The 14,239-nt window shown below is 41.2% G+C and overlaps 1 protein-coding gene across 1 annotated transcript in view; it reads left to right on the top strand.

The window, feature by feature from the left end:
* Positions 1 to 8,105, top strand: part of GABRA4 (gamma-aminobutyric acid (GABA) A receptor, alpha 4) — a 49,615-nt gene extending 41,510 nt beyond the window's left edge. Inside the window, exon 8 of the mRNA XM_014962311.1 lies at positions 6,033 to 8,105. The gene's annotated coding sequence lies outside the window, so the exon portion shown is untranslated. The remainder of the gene's footprint in view (positions 1 to 6,032) is intronic.
* Positions 8,106 to 14,239: the final 6,134 nt, after the last annotated feature.

The raw sequence follows: 14,239 nt of genomic DNA, 5'->3' as shown, positions 1-14,239 counted from the left end.
AACAATCTTTCTTTTTTTTCTTTTTTTTTCTTTTTTTTTTTTTGACAGTACCATAGTGATTTAAAACGAACCAAACACTTCAGATAGTCATCTCTATGAACAGGAAAGGAAACTGGATAGAAAGCCAAAAAACCTTATCAGGAAACAGAGACAGATCTCCACTGACTGCTGTTTCCTCGGAGACATTGTTACCAACAGCAAAACTCCCACAGATTGCAGTGATGCAGCCCCAAACAGTAACACAGTCACTTGAGAAAAACAGTTAAAAATGCTGTTCAGAAAGGTTGTCTTCACGGGAACCAGAGTATATTTTATAGTCAGCCGTGAGCAAGGCAAATTGCAAAAATAATGAAGTCAAGGAAGGAGGCAAACCTAGACCCCAGCTCCTCATGGTGACCTGAGCTCTAAGAGCTCACCAGCAGAACTGGAGTCTGTTTGTCCTCCTGTAAAATGGACTTGTCTCCGTCAAATGGCTATCAGTGGAGCATTTATTTTCCTACACGTTTTTTGAGGGGAAAAGGTAGATTTTGTAAACTGTTTAGTCATCTGCTCTCCATTACCATGCAGTCAGGCAAGTAGAACACATGACAATTGAATGAAGGTGGTAAATAATTTAATAAGGAACGTGACTAGAGCTTTCTTGTTAACAGGAACTAAAAGATATTGATTACAGAGTGTTCAAGTATAGCCTTTGGCATCTCACCATTTTCATCATTCAGGATGGATCTTGCAAAAAATTGGGGAAACCAGATAACCGTATTTAATAGGTTTTAACCAGTATTTCTACAGAAGGGTGAAGGAACTCAGCTTTTCATTATGCACAGAGTTCTGTCTCCTTCCACTTTCTTGCCTACCTCCTGTATGTCGCTTGGCCGCATCGTACCTTATGCTGTAGCACAGCGACTGTGTGCCATGCTGTGTCTATTTATCCAGTTTACCCAAGGCCTAATGTTCCCATCTCCCTTGTGCTATTGGAAGTGGAGGGAAGGCCAGAATGGAAGAAATGACGGCACAGATTGTGTAAGAGACACATATTGTCCACCTGGGACATTTTCCCCTAGGGGAATTCCTAGGAGAATCTTTCTCAGTGGGAGAGGCTGGAGCACAGTTTCTGCTGTAGCACACTCTTCCCCAAAATCCCAAAAGCTTCCAAGAGATCTGGCATGGTAGATCAGCAACTTTGCACACTGGGCTCCATAACTTTTGCTTGACCCAAAAGATTTTGGAGGAAAGAAGTTTCGGTGAGTTTTTCCTGGGACTTGCCAGTAGGACTTGACTGGTGAGTGTTGTGGCTGACACTGGTGTGAATTGCAATACAGACAGCTGGCAAAAAACCAATAACATCTTTTCTCCCCAATTATAATTTTTTGTCAAGACCTTAAATTTCCTTTACTGTGTGACTCCAAGGTAAGTTACCTATATTTATATTGTTGTGAAGACCTGTGCTGGTATCCATTGAAATCAGTATGTGTTTTTCATTGACTTCAGTGCCCTTTAAACAGGACGTTTACTTGAAGAAAAAAATGCACCATTTTGGAAGAGTCTGATATGCATTAATTTGTACAGTCTTCATTTGTAGGTCTCTCCTCAGAGTCAAGATGTAGCTTTTTTTTTTTTGAGAATATGAGGATCATGGGCAGTTTCAACGCATTCTGAGTAAATCAGACTCTACAAGAAAGTTTTTTACTGCATCCCGAGCAAGTGAGAGTAGTGTGAAGTATAGAGCACTCTGAAAACATCTCTCTTTGCTAATGTTACGTACTGTGTTCTTAACTGGAGAAAATGAAAAATGCAATTATTGTAAAATTGGTAGAATTTGTGAAATATACTTTGTTTTCCCATGAATTAGAAAATGTAGGTATTTATTTGAGAATTGACTAGCATTGACTTCTAGTCTGTAACTTAGTGCATCTACAGCTATCTCTTAGACTTTCTTATGCTTTTTACATTATTCCAATAGACAGGACTTCAAAGCAAACCAGTTACTACCCACTGAGGTTCATTACCTTTTTTTTGGTCATAGTTCTATTTTCACTTTCTTGTGCAAGAGAAACTGAGAGTGTGTTGGCTCCTTTAAAATAAAAATAACAGCAGCAAAAATAAAAAGCCTTGGAGATTCCCTTTTTAGAAAACCATCCAAGCTCCCATCAATTATTGAATGCTCGTTTTAAATAATAGCATAGTTTTAGCATTTAAAATTTCAAATTACTAACGTGATCACAGCCTGGATTATGTATTTATATCTATCTCCATACATATATATATATATAAACTACATTAAAATAACATGAATTCCCTGAATTGTAAGGGAGGCAGACTCAAGACACACTTTAAGCAGTCTTGTTTTCAAAGAGTACCTTTCTGGATGGAAAGCACAGTGTGAGGTATTTTTTTAGTTATTATCTTCATATCTCAATTTTCAAGAAAAAAAAATCATGAGGAAAATACTATACTACTAAATTGACCTTCAACTAGGACAGACATCTGGGTTATTTTCTGCTGGTGGTCCTGCTGTTGTTGATCTTCAAATTTTGCTGTGTGGTTTTGTGAATGTTGCATCCACGTTGCTGTTAACTGACATGGCACTCTACGGATGATCTCATGGCATAAAGAAGCATTTAAAGAAATAATCATTCTTTGTGAAAATGTATTTATCCTTGGAAAAAATGTAACTTGAAGTTGGTAGAAGACGCAGGTGACAGTATGAAGCACTCAGCAGGACTTCTGAGCTCGATGCATTACAAAATTCAGTCAAGTAGTGCTTTGTCTTGCCTTATCATCTTGTGCCAGTGGCTCATCTCCATGGTAAGTATAGGTGCTCAGGGATGGAGGACTCAGAAGTCCAGAACATGTACAAGTATTTCTTCAAAGTGCTTTCAAAGTATCAGGTAGTTAACCTTATTGCTAGCAGTAACTTCACAGTCTGCTTTACATTTGCAAGCTTGAAAATCTCCTGTTCTGCTAGACTGTCCTGGGTCGTCAAATGAATAATGACATATTTTACATAAATAGATGATTCTGTATGTACATGCATTTCATTTTTTATTAATTTGTGGCAACATTCTCTGGCACCAGGCGAGCAGTGGAGATTTGAGGCATTTGAGATGACATGATAATATCATTTTGTTTCATAGATGTGTGGCTTTGCAGATCAATACCACCAGCACGTTCACGCTGGAAATGAATCCACTTGTGCAAAATCCTGGCCTTGAATATTTAACCCATGTTTGAAGGGCTAATGAAGTATATTAGGCAGGACAGGACGCAGGACCTGTTTGCTCTAAAAGGCTTCTGGATTGGGGCTGGTTTATGTCCTGCCAATCTCTTAAGCACGCTGCTCCCGACAGACCACAAGCAGAATCCATGTTTTTGGTTTGTTTTTTTTTTTTTTAAGACCATGATTACTCCACTGTAAAACTGTATTACTGCTGAATGTAGCACTCCCACCTTCTTCCTTGGTGTCCTGCTTTGCCTGGCCATGGTGAGCTGGCTGAAATAACTTGTCTAGCTAAAAAGCAATTTGTCTTTCCGTCTTTTGGCTGGCTGGTAGCCAGTAGTTCTCTGATCTGGCTCCTGGTCTTAGTGCTGGTACAAAGGAGGTGGTGAGGAGGCTGGGACTGATCTTTTGAGCTGGGTTAAAGCTGGTGTGAAACCACAGCCTGAGGATCTTCATGCTGCCTCCACTGGCATTAAAACAGAGGTGCTCACAGGCTTTTTTGAACCTCAGGTGCCTTCCATAGTCATTTTTTCCTCCACAGAGGTGATTTTGGGAATTACATCAATGACAAATAATGGAGAAAAAAACTATAAGCAGGTCAAAATTTATGAAAGAGCCCAAATCAATAAAGTTATTTAAGAGAGAGCAAAGGAGGAGAAGGGAAAACATGAGTAAGGATGAAATATTTAGTTTCTTGCTACCAAGCAGTTATTTTAAGATGTGTCCTATTAGAGGTACTAGAACAGCATCTGGCAGGAAACAGCCTAGAAATAATTATTTCTTCATTATAAGTATAATGAGAAAGTAATAAAGAAAATAAGTTGCTAATGTCCTCTTAGAAACATTTCTGTTCCATTGAAGTTGTTTTCATTAAAAAAGGGTATTTTTGTCATCAGTCAGGAAGAATTAGGAGACAGCATAGTAAGGGAAAAGGACTGAGTTTTATTAAGTATTACTGGTTCCCTCTGTCTTAGAGCATTTCTCAACCAAAATTGTAAACAGCAACAGTTTTGTTTTTATTTTTTCTGGGACTCCATATATTTATTTTTCAGTAATGAAGCACTTCAGGACCTTTGGCATTTACCTTGCTTTACGTTTAAGAGACTGAATATAGAGATTGCTGCCTCTGATTTAGTTCAGTTATAGAAAGAGAGAGGGGAAGAAAAAAAAAAAAAAGCACAAGAAAAAAGTTCTTCTGGAAGTGTCATACCTTCCTACTAAATCTGAAGTCTTCATTCCTGGTACCTGAATTTATGGGAGCTTTCTAGTGGAGAGCGTTTCTGATAATCCAGTTAGTGCTATGGCTTGTGGGCTGGGGCTGCATTTAAAGTAGAAGTGGCCAAAAATGTTTATCCCCAGCCTTAGCACTCCCATGGGGTGGACCCCATGAGAGGCAAAGATGCTTTTGTACCATCTTTTGTAGCATCTTTTGGCTGCCTGAGAGCTGTTGTGCTGCTCATGTGGGAGAAGGTAGGATTCTCTGGTTGGAAGTAGAGGGGTGGAAGGAGGGTGAGACAGTGCAGCTCTTACATTGGATTCAGCCACTTATGAAAATGCCCCCTGAACTCCTTTCCGAGTAGGCAGCTTGGGCACCAGCTGAGCATGATGTGGAATTCAACACCGACTGCGAGTCCTGCCCGAGGATCAGCACAGTTAATCTGCTCTAAGGTTTCTGATGCTGTGGCTATAACACTGGGAAGATGTGAGCTCACAGCTGCTGCCAGCTGGGAGGCCTCCTCGGTGCTGTGCATCCCAGCTCTACCGGGGGGCTTCGGGCCCCTCGGAGCACTGGGGGTGGGATGGAAAATGGTTTCTTGGAGTGCAAAATAGGGCAGGGTGAAGCTGAAGAAAACTCCTCCTTCAGCTCAGCACTGCTGATATTCATGGTAACAGCACCGAGCAGCCCAAAGGAGGATCAAGGTGGGTTGTCTTGTCTTGTCTTCTTGCACATCTGCTAAATGTGCTGATGCGGGGAGAGGTGGGAGCGACAAGTGTGTGTAGGGTAATGGAAAGGCATGCTTCGTGCTGCTGCCTGCTGAGCACCCGCCGTCTCTGCGGTGATTGCGGTTGCCCTGCAGTCGTAAAATGTGTCCAGCCATGCAGACTCTGCTCCTGAAGCACTTCCCAGCAGTTCGTGGGTTTTCCCAGAAGCAGAATTGCATCTCTGTTTTTTTGTGAGTATAGTTATTATGCCCCTGTCACTTCTAACATAGCTTAAACAAAGGTGTTTCTCTCTGATGCTTATTTCTCTGTTTTGTTGTGTATTTATGAAGAAAAAAATCAAGCTTTTTTTTTTCTAGTTTTATTTATTTTATTTTATTTTTAAAAGAGGTTTCCTCACTTGCACACATGGAAATCACAACCCCTGTTGCAAACTTTGGGAAGGTAGCAAACAGTCCTAAGCTAACTTCAGGAGAATCTCTAGGGTAATGAAAAAGACAGCTCCTGTTTTCAAATAAAATCTCTCATTTGGAGAGTATTTAGTTACAACTTTTTAAACAAGCTGTAGTTTATCAAAATATTTTCTCTGTACTGAAAATGTGAATTTTGTCTGTATCCATTTCACTTAGGAAGGTGAAACACAATGAATGTACTTGTTATTTTTTCTGTTAAGCTAGTTAATACCTGTTATGGTGGGAAAGATGCATAGCCATGCACTAGCCATTTCATAAACACATGGATTGTATTTTTTTTTTCTTCGGAGAATGTAAAGATCATATATAAAGAGAAAGTGGAAGAATTTTGTAGAGCAATTTAAAGAGGCTACTTCTCACTTCCTATCTGGACGCCATATGCATAAATACAGTGAACTCAGGTAAGAGAAAATATGAGAGTAAAAGAAAAGACCACCTCTGATCTGCATGCTATCAATTGATCTTACTAATTACGTGAGTTAACAGCCTCCCTATAGGCTTCCAGGTTTTCCTATTGCTGTGCCCTGGGGGAAGTGCAGAAGGCAATGCCTTTTCCAATAAGGCTTAGGAATTTTTAGCTTCAGTTCATCAGTCCAGTCAGGAGGGCACTCAGTCAGTGCCGGCCTTGCTGAGTGTGGTCTCGTAGGTCTAAACTTAGTCCTGGTGGAGCAGTCTGTTAGTGGGAGAAAGTATCTCAGTTCTGGGTAGGAACAGCTGAAGCTGGAGACCATTAGGCATTTTGCTGAGGTAGGACGTGAGAGTTGAATTAGGCTGAAGAGCTGCTCATTAGCTATTTAAAACCCCCCTAGTGTACAATTTAAAACCCGCTTTAGCGTGTCCTGCTACTTTTGCACCGTTTTGATTCATTCTGGACCTGTCCCTGGCTTTGCTCCCTCGCCTTAGGGCTGAGCTGGGGGGGTGGCAGCTGCTGGGACGGTGTGGGTTCCACACACCTTCCCCTTGGCTGTGGGATCTCTGCGCTGAGCATCACCAGGAGGGATGGCAGAGCCCGGGCAGGGAGAGGGTGCGTGCCCAGATTAAACCCAAGGGTGGAGCATCGAGGTGCTGCGTTGGGAGTACTGACACAGTGGTCTTTAAAGATCACTGTGTGTGTTTCGAGATCCAGTGTTAGTGCAGTGGCATAAATCACTTCGGATGCTCAAATTACGAGTCAGCTGTCGAGCAGACAAGCGGTTTTCTGGTTTGTAAGATTTTTCTGGGTGAGCTCTAGCACTGCCAGCCCGCTCGTGCTCTCTGCTGCTGTGGCAAGGACCATTTGACTCCAAAGTATGTGAAGAACGTTGTATTGCTGGCAAATATCCAGAGCAGTGACATTATGTTAAAAGCCTGGCGGCAGACAAAGTATTCACTTGCTGGTAATAAGTAAGTAAGGCATCTACTAGTTGCCTCGAGTTTCTGCGTTTCTCCTCACCTTTACCTACCGTCCCTGTGCCAAACCTGCCAGTTCTGATATTCCAAATTGCTGAGGTGCTTCTGTGAGCTGTTACAATCAGTCCATCTGACAAATGATGTGGAACATCCTTCCTCTCGCTCCCTCAGCTCGCACTGGTCAGAGAGGCAGGCTGGGGAGATGCTAACTTCTGTGTTAATTCAAAGTGTAATAGCTGTACCACCCGAGGAACCAAAAGAAAAGGGGAATTTCTACGTGGCATGCAGCAGCTGCTATAGCTGTGTGCCATTTTTAAGCTGAAAAATGTAAAAAGGAAGAAGATGGTATTCATTGGTATCTTAATTAATTGTAAGCTTTTCTTTTCCTGTGAAGCCCTGTCCATTGCAACCAAAGCATTTGGGTTTAAGTTTTGACGTTGTAAAGGAGGAATCCCGGTGAAAATTACGAAGCTTTCTGAAGTATTTTTATCTTTGTTTTCTGTAAAAGCTGTGGCATGCAGAAAATACACACTAAAGCAGCATAGTAGAAATGCTTCTTTAACACCCTCTTAGGAAAGTCCTAAATCCCCTAACTTCTCTGTCAGTAACTCACTACTTCTGCAATATGTGACTGTCCTAGATGCATGTTGCAAGAGTTTCTGTGCCATGCCAAATTCTGATGTTTATCCCTTTGTATTGACTCATACATGGGGAAAAACTGAAAGGAAATCAAAGCAAGGGAAGCCTTGGAGTTGAATTCTTTTACACTATTCTTCGTGCACATTTTTGTTGCATGGAACAATGTGGCTGGGAAGATTGGAAGAATCAGAGGTTAACTAAATTATTTGAATGCATATATTCAATGCTGGTCACCTGACTATACTAACAAACTTAAAAGGTGGTTTGATAGCTGTCAATTTGTTTTGCTATTGTGCAGCTTAACTGTTACCTTCCTGTATTATGAACATCTATGTATTTGGAAAATAAATCCATCTTGCAAGAAAAATTGTGCAAAAAATTGTTCCTATTATACTCCAGTGTATATTGCTGATGTCAAATAAAATACAATTGTGAGAGTTCTTAAACAGTTGTCTTTCTAATTGTGGCCTGAAGCAGGAAAAGGAAGGAGTGTAGTAAACTTCTTTGATATGGATCCTCCTGCAGTTATTGCTGGAACATTGATGTTAGCTAAATTATTCAGTCAACCTGATGCTTTATATACGAACAGATAAAGGGATGGGTTTCAACAGCAATATGATGAATGATAATCTGTTGTATAATTTATTAAGGTGGCACACCAGTCTCCTGATGTATTGTTGTCAAGATGTGTCTCACAATGTTAACAAGCTAAAAGCTAAATAAATTACCTTGCCTCTCTCACAACAGCAGAAAAAAAATAGCACACATACTGACAGTGCCCACTTTATTATCTTTTTTTTTTTTTTTTTATTTCCCTTAATAAGGTGGCACACCAGTCTCCTGATGTATTGTTGTCAAGATGTGTCTCACAATGTTAACAAGCTAAAAGCTAAATAAATTACCTTGCCTCTCTCACAACAGCAGAAAAAAAATAGCACACATACTGACAGTGCCCACTTTATTATTTTTTTTTTTTTTTTTTTAATTCCCTTAAGGTAATGTAACAGCACCTACTCCTTGCCTTACCTGCCAACAAGCCAGCTCTCGGCTGCTCTACTTCATTACGTGACCTGAAGTGATTTTCTAATATTCTGTGCTTGGGCCTGGTAAAAAAAAATCCATGGATTAATAGGCATAAACTTGCAAAAATTGTGTTTCAGTAAGGACGAAAAATACCTAGCAATAAATACGTGTAGAGAGAGATGTATGGAGAAATCATTTCAGTATGTGCGGTGGCCTGTGCAAGACAGGGAGTGGGGCACCCTCATTTCTTTTTGCTAAAGTGTGGCCAGGACCATCAAATCTTTTTGCAGGCTGAGATGTGAGCTGTCAGGATGGCTTACAGCGCTGCGAAGTGCTGTAATTGCTGCTTGCTTCAGGCACGGATGTTGACGCCAAGAAATCTGCTGTGTTTGACAACCACAGCTAGTTCGTAGATTAGGGAGACTCTACATCCCTTTCTCCTGGTTTCTGTGGGTGTACTTTTTAAGCTTGATGCACAAATTAGTCAGATGTGGTGCCTCTTTGGCTTAATGATGCGTGGCATGATGCAACCCCCACATCTTATTAACGGCACTCATATTGATTAGGCAGGGAGTGAGGCCTGTTTGGCACCTGAGGAAAGTTGCCATTGACTTCAGCAGGTGCTGGGATCGGGTGTTGTGCAAGTCAGTGCTCTGTCTGCTGGTGGCATAAGAGGGAGTCACTCTGCAAGCTGAAAGCCATTAGGGACTTCACTCTGGGCTGGTGTAAAGTACCTGCTAAATTCGTTATTCATATCTCTTGGGGTGCAAGGCTTGAGTGTGATTAGTGTTTCTTGAGAGCACTAGTAGTTCCTGGTAGTTAGGAGCGTGAAACCTCTGCTGTAGGTTTATCTTCAGTCTGAGCCGAAGAAGAGAATTGAGCCTGGGTTTGCTGTGTGAGTGGTCTCTCTGTGGGCCTGTGAAAAAGCTGAGATTGAGCTGGGAATGGGTGCTCTCAACTCCCATTAAAATATTCTCCTGTTATAAGTAGCGCTTAGTACTTCTCATAAGAGAAAAAGCACGACTGAGGAGGACTTGGTTGGAGAAGTCAGGTTCCAGCTCTTTGTCTGCCTGTCTCCTCTGCCCTTTTCCTCCTTCCTTTCTGCAGGGCTCAGCCTCACAGATGTGTTCTGGGATGCTCTGTTGGAATGGCCTTGGAGAAGCCATGGGTAAGTATGGCATTATTTGAATGAAAAGTCCTGATTTCAAAAGTTAAGTATCACTGTTCATCTACTGAGCAAGCTCTGACCTGGAATGGATAAAACCAAATCAGCCTCTTAGATCATCTGAGATGGTAAGAGTAATGGTCATCTGGTTTAGTCTGAGAAACCAAACCAGATGACAGCTGCAGGTATAAGTGAAGGAACGCCTGGGAACAGGCTGGATGTAACCCACGTGGCTTTTCATAGCTCATGCCAGCAAGTGTCCTGTCAGGATGACAGGCAGGGACCCACAGCTGTATTGACTTCACCCTGGCAGAGAGCACAGCTGAGTGAGGCTGGAGGAGAAATTCAAGAGGTGGGGTGAAGGGTAGTCCCAGTGTGAGAGCGGGAAGAAACTGGTCACAACCTGAGGTTTTTAGGTGAGGGAAGATAAAGGCAGGAGTTGACACGATTAAGACAACTAAAATTATTTAATATATCAAAGACTTATGTTTCAATTTTGTTGGAAAGTGGTGCTGAAGGGTAGTATTTAAGAGGAGTAGGAGACTTGTCTGTATTGCTGAGCTGGCTTTAGTGTCTTTGGACAGGAGTTACTCTACTGCCCGGAAGGATGGTATGAAAGAAATCTCGTTGGAGAAGCTATTGGGAGAAGATGCCAAAGGCATTCTACGATGGGGAATGTGTCCAAGCATACTCACTGGTATTTATTACAGTTTTGGCTGTTTCCTATGCAACTTTTTCTGTTTGCTCTGTGGAGATTTTTTTACTTTCTGAACTGAGAAAATTTAATTTCAAACTACAGAAAATTCATTAAAAATGTACTGAAGTATTCTCTTTTTCAGATGACAAGAAGCTGAATAAAGAGCTACTCCGAAGTGCCATGCACAGCATTAACAGAGCACACCAAAACAACACGAACAGCTATGGGCTCCCTGGTGTTGTATCTACTGGGTGGGTTTTTTTAAACTGATTACAGGCAGAGGTACTTCTTATGTCCTTTTCTTTGTTAGGCTGGTAGAGCACTTGCCTATGAAAGACCTTCAAAGACTCCTGCCCATTTTACAGTTTTATTTAGGTGCAAGTTCCCGGTGACATGAAATAACTGTAACCATAACATGAAGTAACCATAACCAGGGGACCCTTGTAGCAAAGGAGAAGCCTCCTGAGGTCCCTTGAAGCATATTGGAAGGTGTTTTGCTTCAGTATTTTGTCTAGGATCTGGGGCAGAAAAAAGTGCGTGGTTCAGTTGCCATTTCAGGAGATTCTTTTGGACACATCTTTCACAGTGTTTGTGGATCCCTTGATTGAGGAACCTATACAGGGAGCCTCAGCACCAGGACATGTTGTATGTGGTGTGCCTACATATATTGCTGGATTTAGCCCTGAATATTGCTAAGGTGGCAGCTGATAGAGCAGTTTATGGCCTTTTGCAATATGGGAAGTGTACTCAGCTGAAGAGGCCCAAGTGTTACATAGGTTGTATGGACACAGATCCAGCTGTAGGAGGACGGTTTTCCCCAGGGATGCAATTGTCCTGTGAGCTTCATCCCCGCTTTGTGGTTAAATATCATAGTGGTTTTGATACCTGCCTCAAAGGGAGACATTATAAGGGAGGAGGTTGCCAGTTGGAAAAATCAGCCTGATTATTTACATGGATCTGGGCTTGTTTGAACAATTTTTGCTACTGAATTATAGCAGCCTCTTTTTTTACCATGCAATTGACTTTGATTCCTTTATTTATTCTCCTTAATAATGTTCTTTGCTTTTATAGAAACCAATTACATCTGTCAGTTTAGGCTGGTAGTTGGGCTTTTGTTTTTCTAAATTTCCAGCTCCTCTAAATAACTTTGCATCTTTGTTATGTGATGTATTGTGGACTATAAAGCACAGCAGTGCCCTGGAGACAGTGTGTATAGGCTCTGCTTCTCATGTTGAGAGCGGAAGGTTCAGAAGGTAGAATGACCTGGCGCTGCAGAAGCAGGCCCTTGCAAGATTCCATGGCCATCACATGGGAGGAGAAGTTTGAGGTCCACTTTGGTGGTCTCCATGTCGCTCCCAGCCTCTTTAAGCAGCTCTATTGTCTGAGAGTCACTGCAGGTGGTACTGCCCTAAGCCCCCTTTTCAGTATGTTTTACCTTCAGCTGGTAAGATTGCAATAGATATCATCTTTGGAGAGAAAGTGTGATAGATTGTATCCCTGAATTTGGGAAAAGATTATAAGTGTTTGTGAATGTAGCCATATAGCTAAGGAGATTGTGTATGTCCTCCACTTCTCTAACAGGAAACCTCTTTTTCTGTGATTTTGAGAGCCTGGGATCCTATCAGCATCTTGGGCTTTGATAATTTTCACATCCACCTAGATTACCTAAGATGTCAATACTGATGCTTCTGATTCTATTTAGTTGTTATCAAACTTATGGCCACTTGTAGATCACTGTGTCTGTCAGACTTTATTCAATCAGTCCTTGTATTATGTGTGTTTCCTTTTGCCCTTGTTTCCATGGGTTGTTGTCAATTAGCTGCATTCTAAAATACAAGCAACTGAACTTCTCTGGGATATGAATAAAATCACATGAGAATAAGTGACCATCACCTTGTTGTTGCAAGTGGTGATGGGAAGAGAAAGTTGGTTGGCAGATTCTGAAATCTGTGCAAAATACATGTGTCTGCATGTTGAGAAAGGTCTGGAAAGAGCCAGTCTCGAATGGATTTCTCAGTTTTCTGTCCAAGGCATCTTTGGGATGCAAAAACAGGGGGTATAAATGCTGCCAGTAAGGAAGAAACCTGCTGTCATCAGAAGGAAAAATACAGAAACTGTGATGTTAACATGACACTTGCACGGTTATCTGGGAAAAAAAAAAAAAAAAAAGCACTTTAGTTTTTAGCCTGGAGGTAACAAATGATAGGGACATCCTACTGTAAACCTGAGTGAAGCCAAAAGGAAGGGTTGAGGAAAGATTAAGACATGCCTTTTTCTTGGTTTTTCCCAAGAAACCAAGAGCCTCTCGTGTGAAGCTCTGTATTGCAAACCCTGGGCTAAGTGTGGGACATTGCAGCTTTTTAGATGCTGGTCCCTCTCAGTGAAATCCAACCTCCATAGTAGAGTTTGAACTGAAACCCAAGCTGATACCATTGCAAAGACCTCGTTTCTGCATTTTTTTGTGGGAGTTGGGGGGAGGAGAGAAGGTCAAGTGACAGGAAGGTAAAGGTGGGAGGGAGATGCAATTCTATTCTCAGACAATCTTGGTGCAATTTGAATAAGGTAAAAAAATGTTTGCTTTCCAAGGTACTTTAGGTCTTGGGGTTTTTTATGTTGTTGGGTTTTTGTTTGTTTGTTTGTTTTTCTTACAAGTATGTTGTGAAATGCAAGTCTTGCTAAAATGTTTAAATTTGGTTATGTAAAGACTTGTACTGAACTCCAACTGAAAGCCTGTTAGGTATCCAGCCTCAGTCCCAGCACACGCTGTGGCCTGGTTTTCCAGTCAGATGGGGAGAAATGACCCGTGGCAGAGACAGGTTACAGGTGCTCAAAGTGAGAGCTGAGGGAATGAGACTGAGCATTCATTCTTTTGTTGTTTCCTGCAGCTTGATTTAGTTACCCTGTTCACATGAAAGTCAAATTCATTGAGTAAATTACAGAGTGTGAGCATCTCTTACTTCTATTATCATAGGAGCAGGGTGTGCTAAATTGAGCAAATCAACCAAATCATTACTTAATCGTGTGTTTAATTCATTGTCATGGCTTTTCCCCATGAGTATTAGTTATGTCCTTGCAAATGCATTCCTGTTGCATTTCTCTGTAACCATTATTTCCTTTTTTTCACTCTTCAGTTAATACTGAAATTAATATTTCATTAACGTCTGTAAAGTTCAGTGAGCTCACAAGTAGTTAATTCAGGTTACAAATAGCTTTGTGTTGTGTTATTAATGTATTTGTTTAAATAATTTTCTAGGGAAACTTGTATAGTATAAAGCATTTTGCAAGAGTCATGAGGAAATTGGAGAAGTACAGAAGATATTTTCTGCTGTATTTGTACTGGAGCTACTGAAGAGTGAGGTACAGATCCCAACAATGGCCAAAGTACAGTGATCCAAGGCTACCAGATTTAATCTCAAATTCTGTTGTTTTTTTTTTTTTCAGTTAACCTTTATCCTGTATACTGTGTCTGTTTCTCTCCTCTGATTTTCAGTCCCTGCTTTCCTTTGTCCAACGTTCCTCCCTGATTTCTCTTCATAAGTAATTACCTCAACTAACCTAATAATTGATTTCAATGGGACTTGAGGACAAGCTCAAGTGCTCTCCTGAAGAAGGATGCTCTAGTTAATCAGGACTGAAATTGTCTGTGAAGTAAATAACACTTGTGAAGAGTTTACTGAGTTATGAATAAATGCAAG

Source organism: Calidris pugnax, unplaced genomic scaffold (genome assembly GCF_001431845.1).
Source record: "Calidris pugnax isolate Ruff unplaced genomic scaffold, ASM143184v1 scaffold806, whole genome shotgun sequence".
Lineage (NCBI taxonomy): Eukaryota > Metazoa > Chordata > Aves > Charadriiformes > Scolopacidae > Calidris > Calidris pugnax.
This window is presented reverse-complemented; position numbering and strand designations above follow the sequence as displayed.